This window comes from Labeo rohita, unplaced genomic scaffold (genome assembly GCF_022985175.1).
Source record: "Labeo rohita strain BAU-BD-2019 unplaced genomic scaffold, IGBB_LRoh.1.0 scaffold_1784, whole genome shotgun sequence".
NCBI classification, from domain to species: domain Eukaryota; kingdom Metazoa; phylum Chordata; class Actinopteri; order Cypriniformes; family Cyprinidae; genus Labeo; species Labeo rohita.
In genome coordinates, this window is record NW_026127983.1 from 2,518 (window position 1) to 8,778 (window position 6,261).

At 40.1% G+C, this 6,261-nt stretch overlaps 1 long non-coding RNA gene across 1 annotated transcript; it reads right to left on the minus strand.

The window, feature by feature from the left end:
• Positions 1 to 347: 347 nt before the first annotated feature.
• Positions 348 to 6,027, minus strand: LOC127158913 (uncharacterized). Its single transcript, XR_007826309.1, has 2 exons — positions 5,339 to 6,027; positions 348 to 1,113 (listed from the first exon to the last, which is right to left on the minus strand). It is a non-coding gene; the product is annotated as an uncharacterized LOC127158913 (long non-coding RNA).
• Positions 6,028 to 6,261: the final 234 nt, after the last annotated feature.

A 6,261-nucleotide genomic window follows, 5' to 3' on the forward strand; every position in this document is an offset into this window, starting at 1 on the left:
CAAGCACCAGAGGTGCGGTGGCACCTATTGTATCCGTTGGCGTTATTATTATTCCGCTTCTTCTTCTTCTTCTTCTTCTTCTTCCTCTTCCGCCGCAAGTCTATGGCAGCCCATAGAACCGCTTGCGGGAAAGTTGTATAGTTTTGCACACTGATAGAGGACAGTCCCAACATTAACCATAGCAAGTTTGGAGTCTCTAACTCAAACTCTCTAGCGCCACCACTTGTCCAAACTTTCAAAAGATTTACGCTAATAACTTTTGAACCGTAAGCCACACAACAAAAAATCTTTTTTCCTCTGATTCCTTGGCTTATGCCGAGTCGAATGGACACCAAAATTCAAAAATCGTAAGGTTTAGTTTTTTCGCTATTCTCAATTGTTCGTAAAACCTACTTTTTCGAACTCGTCCTAGGCCGTTGCACCGATTGTCACAAAAATTGATCCAGATCATCTTCAGACCACGCTGGCAAAAAGTTATGGAATTCAAGTCGATTCGTCCAGCCGTTCACGAATAACACGCGAAAGAATTGTACGAAAAGCTAGCAAAAATCAATGTGAGGCTATATCTCCGTAATAGTTTGTCATATTGACACCAAACTTGGTGTGTGTTATAACAAGCATGACCTGAGCCTACCTGCAGTGTTTCGGTGCAGTGCCCCCTAGTGGTCAGGAGATACGAAAAATGGCTATTTTTCTTTATAACGTCTGAATGATTTGTACAAAAATCACAAAACTGGTCTCTTTAGATTCGGTGTGTCATACCGAGTCGAACCATATCCAATTTTCCCATGTCAGCCATTTTGGGTGTCGGCCATTTTGAATTTAGCTTTAAAATGCTGTATCTTGAGAACGGATTAGCGTATCATTTCGACATTAATTACAAAAATGTTCGGCACCATGCCCTGAATGTACATAAAAATTTTGGGGCCAGCGCCACCTTGTGGTCAAAAGTTATAACGAAATTTCAAAAAATGCTAATAACTTTTGCGTACATTAGCCTATTGAAATGAAACTGATTTTGATAGATTCCTTCGGTCATGCTGAGAACACCGATACCAATTTTGCCAATTTTGGCTGAACTTCCTGTCCGCCATTTTGATTCATGTTGAAAACCTACTTTTTCGAACTTCCTCCTAGACCGTTAGTCCAATTTTCACCAAATTTGACTCAGATCATCTTCAGACCATGCTGACAAAAAGTTATGGATTTTGTGTCGATACACGAAACCGTTTTCGTTTAGCGCATCAACGAATTTACTGGAAAGATGCCAAATTGCATCCGAGTCTGTATCTCTGCAAAGCTTTGACATATTGACACCAAATTTTATATGTGCTATTGTCACCACACTCTGACCAAGCCACATCAATTTGGTAACAGTGCCACCTATGGGTCAGAAGTAATACGCCATTCACTAAACATTAATAATGAAATTTACAAAAATGCTAATAACTTCTGTTTACATTAGCCTATTGGAATGAAACTGATGCCAATAGATTCCTTGGGTCAAGTCGAGAACATTGATACCCATTATGCCGAAATTGGCCAAACTTCCTGTCCGCCATTTTGATTAATGTACAAAACCTACTTTTTCGAACTCCTCCCAGACTGTTAGTCCGTCTTCACTTCACCAAATTTGACTCAGATCATCTTCAGACTATGCTGGCAAAAAGTTATGAATTTCGTGTCGATATACGAAACCGTTTTCGTTTAGCGCATCAACAAATTTGCTGGAAAGATGCCAAACTACATCTGAGGCTGTATCTCTGCAAAGCTTTGACATAATGACGGCAAACTTTGTGTGTGTCATTGTCATTTCACACAGAACACGTCACATCAATTTGAAAACAGCACCACCTGTTGGTCAAAAGTGATAAGCCATTAAATTTTATTACGATTGGTTGTATTTATGATTTTTCAGCCATTTCAACTGATATTATCCTAAAATGGCTTAAGTTACTCACTGTTGTAGTCGGTCTGCTGCTCCTTGCCGTGCTTAACTCCTCATTCTGCCTCTTTTGTGCTTGGCCCCGCAATTGCTGCTTGCAGCTATATTTAGGGGCCAAGCACCGAAGGTGCGATGGCACCTATTGTATCTGTTGCCGTTCTTATTATTAGGGGCCAAGCACCAGAGGTGCGGTGGCACCTATTGTATCCGTTGGCGTTATTATTATTCCAAGCACCAGAGGTGCGGTGGCACCTATTGTATCCGTTGGCGTTATTATTATTCCGCTTCTTCTTCTTCTTCTTCTTCTTCTTCTTCTTCTTCTTCTTCCGCCGCAAGTCTATGGCAGCCCATAGAACCGCTTGCGGGAAAGTTGTATAATTTTGCACACTGATAGAGGACAGTCCCAACATTAACCATAGCAAGTTTGGAGTCTCTAACTCAAACTCTCTAGCGCCACCACTTGTCCAAACTTTCAAAAGATTTATGCTAATAACGTTTGAACCGTAAGCCACACAACAAAAATTCTTTTTTCCTCTGATTCCTTGGCTTATGCCGAGTTGAATGGACACCAAAATTCAAAAATCGTAAGGTTTAGTTTTTTCGCTATTCTCAATTGTTTGTAAAACCTACTTTTTCGAACTCGTCCTAGGCCGTTGCACCGATTGTCACAAAAATTGATCCAGATCATCTTCAGACCACGCTGGCAAAAAGTTATGGAATTCAAGTCGATTCGTCCAGCCGTTCACGAATAACACGCGAAAGAATTCTACGAAAAGCTAGCAAAAATCAATGTGAGGCTATATCTCCGTAATAGTTTGTCATATTGACACCAAACTTGGTGTGTGTTATAACAAGCATGACCTGAGGCTACCTGCAGTGTTTCGGTGCAGTGCCCCGTAGTGGTCAGGAGATACGAAAAATGGCTATTTTTCTTTATAACGTCTGAATGATTTGTCCAAAAATCACAAAACTGGTCTCTTTAGATTCGGTGTGTCATACCGAGTCGAACCATATCCAATTTTCCCATGTCAGCCATTTTGGGTGTCGGCCATTTTGAATTTAGCTTTAAAATGCTGTATCTTGAGAACGGATTAGCGTATCGTTTCGACATTAATTACAAAAATGTTCGGCACCATGCCCTGAATGTACATAAAAATTTTGGGGCCAGCGCCACCTTGTGGTCAAAAGTTATAACGAAATTTCAAAAAATGCTAATAACTTTTGCGTACATTAGCCTATTGAAATGAAACTGATTTTGATAGATTCCTTCGGTCATGCTGAGAACACCGATACCAATTTTGCCAATTTTGGCTGAACTTCCTGTCCGCCATTTTGATTCATGTTGAAAACCTACTTTTTCGAACTCCTCCTAGACCGTTAGTCCAATTTTCACCAAATTTGACTCAGATCATCTTCAGACCATGCTGACAAAAAGTTATGGATTTTGTGTCGATACACGAAACCGTTTTCGTTTAGCGCATCAACGAATTTACTGGAAAGATGCCAAATTGCATCCGAGTCTGTATCTCTGCAAAGCTTTGACATATTGACACCAAATTTTATATGTGCTATTGTCACCACACTCTGACCAAGCCACATCAATTTGGTAACAGTGCCACCTATGGGTCAGAAGTAATACGCCATTCACTAAACATTAATAATGAAATTTACAAAAATGCTAATAACTTCTGTTTACATTAGCCTATTGGAATGAAACTGATGCCAATAGATTCCTTGGGTCAAGTCGAGAACATTGATACCCATTATGCCGAAATTGGCCAAACTTCCTGTCCGCCATTTTGATTAATGTACAAAACCTACTTTTTCGAACTCCTCCCAGACTGTTAGTCCGATCTTCACCAAATTTGACTCAGATCATCTTCAGACTATGCTGGCAAAAAGTTATGAATTTCGTGTCGATATACGAAACCGTTTTCGTTTAGCGCATCAACAAATTTGCTGGAAAGATGCCAAACTACATCTGAGGCTGTATCTCTGCAAAGCTTTGACATAATGACGGCAAACTTTGTGTGTGTCATTGTCATTTCACACAGAACACGTCACATCAATTTGAAAACAGCACCACCTGTTGGTCAAAAGTGATAAGCCATTAAATTTTATTACGATTGGTTGTATTTATGATTTTTCAGCCATTTCAACTGATATTATCCTAAAATGGCTTAAGTTACTCACTGTTGTAGTCGGTCTGCTGCTCCTTGCCGTGCTCCTCATTCTGCCTCTTTTGTGCTTGGCCCCGCACTCCTCATTCTGCCTCTTTTGTGCTTGGCCCCGCAATTGCTGCTTGCAGCTATATTTCCGCTTCTTCTTCTTCTTCTTCTTCTTCTTTCTTCTTCTTCTTCTTCTTCTTCTTCTTCCGCAAGTCTATGGCAGCCCATAGAACCGCTTGCGGGAAAGTTGTATAATTTTGCACACTGATAGAGGACAGTCTCAACATTAACCATAGCAAGTTTGGAGTCTCTAACTCAAACTCTCTAGCGCCACCACTTGTCCAAACTTTCAAAAGATTTATGCTAATAACATTTGAACCGTAAGCCACACAACAAAAATTCTTTTTTCCTCTGATTCCTTGGCTTATGCCGAGTCGAATGGACACCAAAATTCAAAAATCGTAAGGTTTAGTTTTTCGCTATTCTCAATTGTTCGTAAAACCTACTTTTTCGAACTCGTCCTAGGCCGTTGCACCGATTGTCACAAAAATTGATCCAGATCATCTTCAGACCACGCTGGCAAAAAGTTATGGAATTCAAGTCGATTCGTCCAGCCGTTCACGAATAACACGCGAAAGAATTCTACGAAAAGCTAGCAAAAATCAATGTGAGGCTATATCTCCGTAACAGTTTGGCATATTGACACCAAACTTGGTGTGTGTTATAACAAGCATGACCTGAGCCTACCTGCAGTGTTTCGGTGCAGTGCCCCTAGTGGTCAGGAGATACGAAAAATGGCTATTTTTCTTTATAACGTCTGAATGATTTGTCCAAAAATCACAAAACTGGTCTCTTTAGATTCGGTGTGTCATACCGAGTCGAACCATATCCAATTTTCCCATGTCAGCCATTTTGGGTGTCGGCCATTTTGAATTTAGCTTTAAAATGCTGTATCTTGAGAACGGATTAGCGTATCGTTTCGACATTAATTACAAAAATGTTCGGCACCATGCCCTGAATGTACATAAAAATTTTGGGGCCAGCGCCACCTTGTGGTCAAAAGTTATAACTAAATTTAAAAAAATGCTAATAACTTTTGCGTACATTAGCCTATTGAAATGAAACTGATTTTGATAGATTCCTTCGGTCATGCTGAGAACACCGATACCAATTTTGCCAATTTTGGCTGAACTTCCTGTCCGCCATTTTGATTCATGTTGAAAACCTACTTTTTCGAACTCCTCCTAGACCGTTAGTCCAATTTTCACCAAATTTGACTCAGATCATCTTCAGACCATGCTGACAAAAAGTTATGGATTTTGTGTCGATACACGAAACCGTTTTCGTTTAGCGCATCAACGAATTTACTGGAAAGATGCCAAATTGCATCCGAGTCTGTATCTCTGCAAAGCTTTGACATATTGACACCAAATTTTATATGTGCTATTGTCACCACACTCTGACCAAGCCACATCAATTTGGTAACAGTGCCACCTATGGGTCAGAAGTAATACGCCATTCACTAAACATTAATAATGAAATTTACAAAAATGCTAATAACTTCTGTTTACATTAGCCTATTGGAATGAAACTGATGCCAATAGATTCCTTGGGTCAAGTCGAGAACATTGATACCCATTATGCCGAAATTGGCCAAACTTCCTGTCCGCCATTTTGATTAATGTACAAAACCTACTTTTTCGAACTCCTCCCAGACTGTTAGTCCGATCTTCACCAAATTTGACTCAGATCATCTTCAGACTATGCTGGCAAAAAGTTATGAATTTCGTGTCGATATACGAAACCGTTTTCGTTTAGCGCATCAACAAATTTGCTGGAAAGATGCCAAACTACATCTGAGGCTGTATCTCTGCAAAGCTTTGACATAATGACGGCAAACTTTGTGTGTGTCATTGTCATTTCACACAGAACACGTCACATCAATTTGAAAACAGCACCACCTGTTGGTCAAAAGTGATAAGCCATTAAATTATATTATTGGTTGTAATTATGGTTTTTCAGCCATTTCAACTGATATCATCCTAAAATGACTTTGGTTACTCATTGTTACAGTCGGTCTGTTGCTCCTTGCCATGCTTAGCTCCTCATTCTGCCTCTGTTGTGCTTGGCCCCGCAATTGCTGCTTGC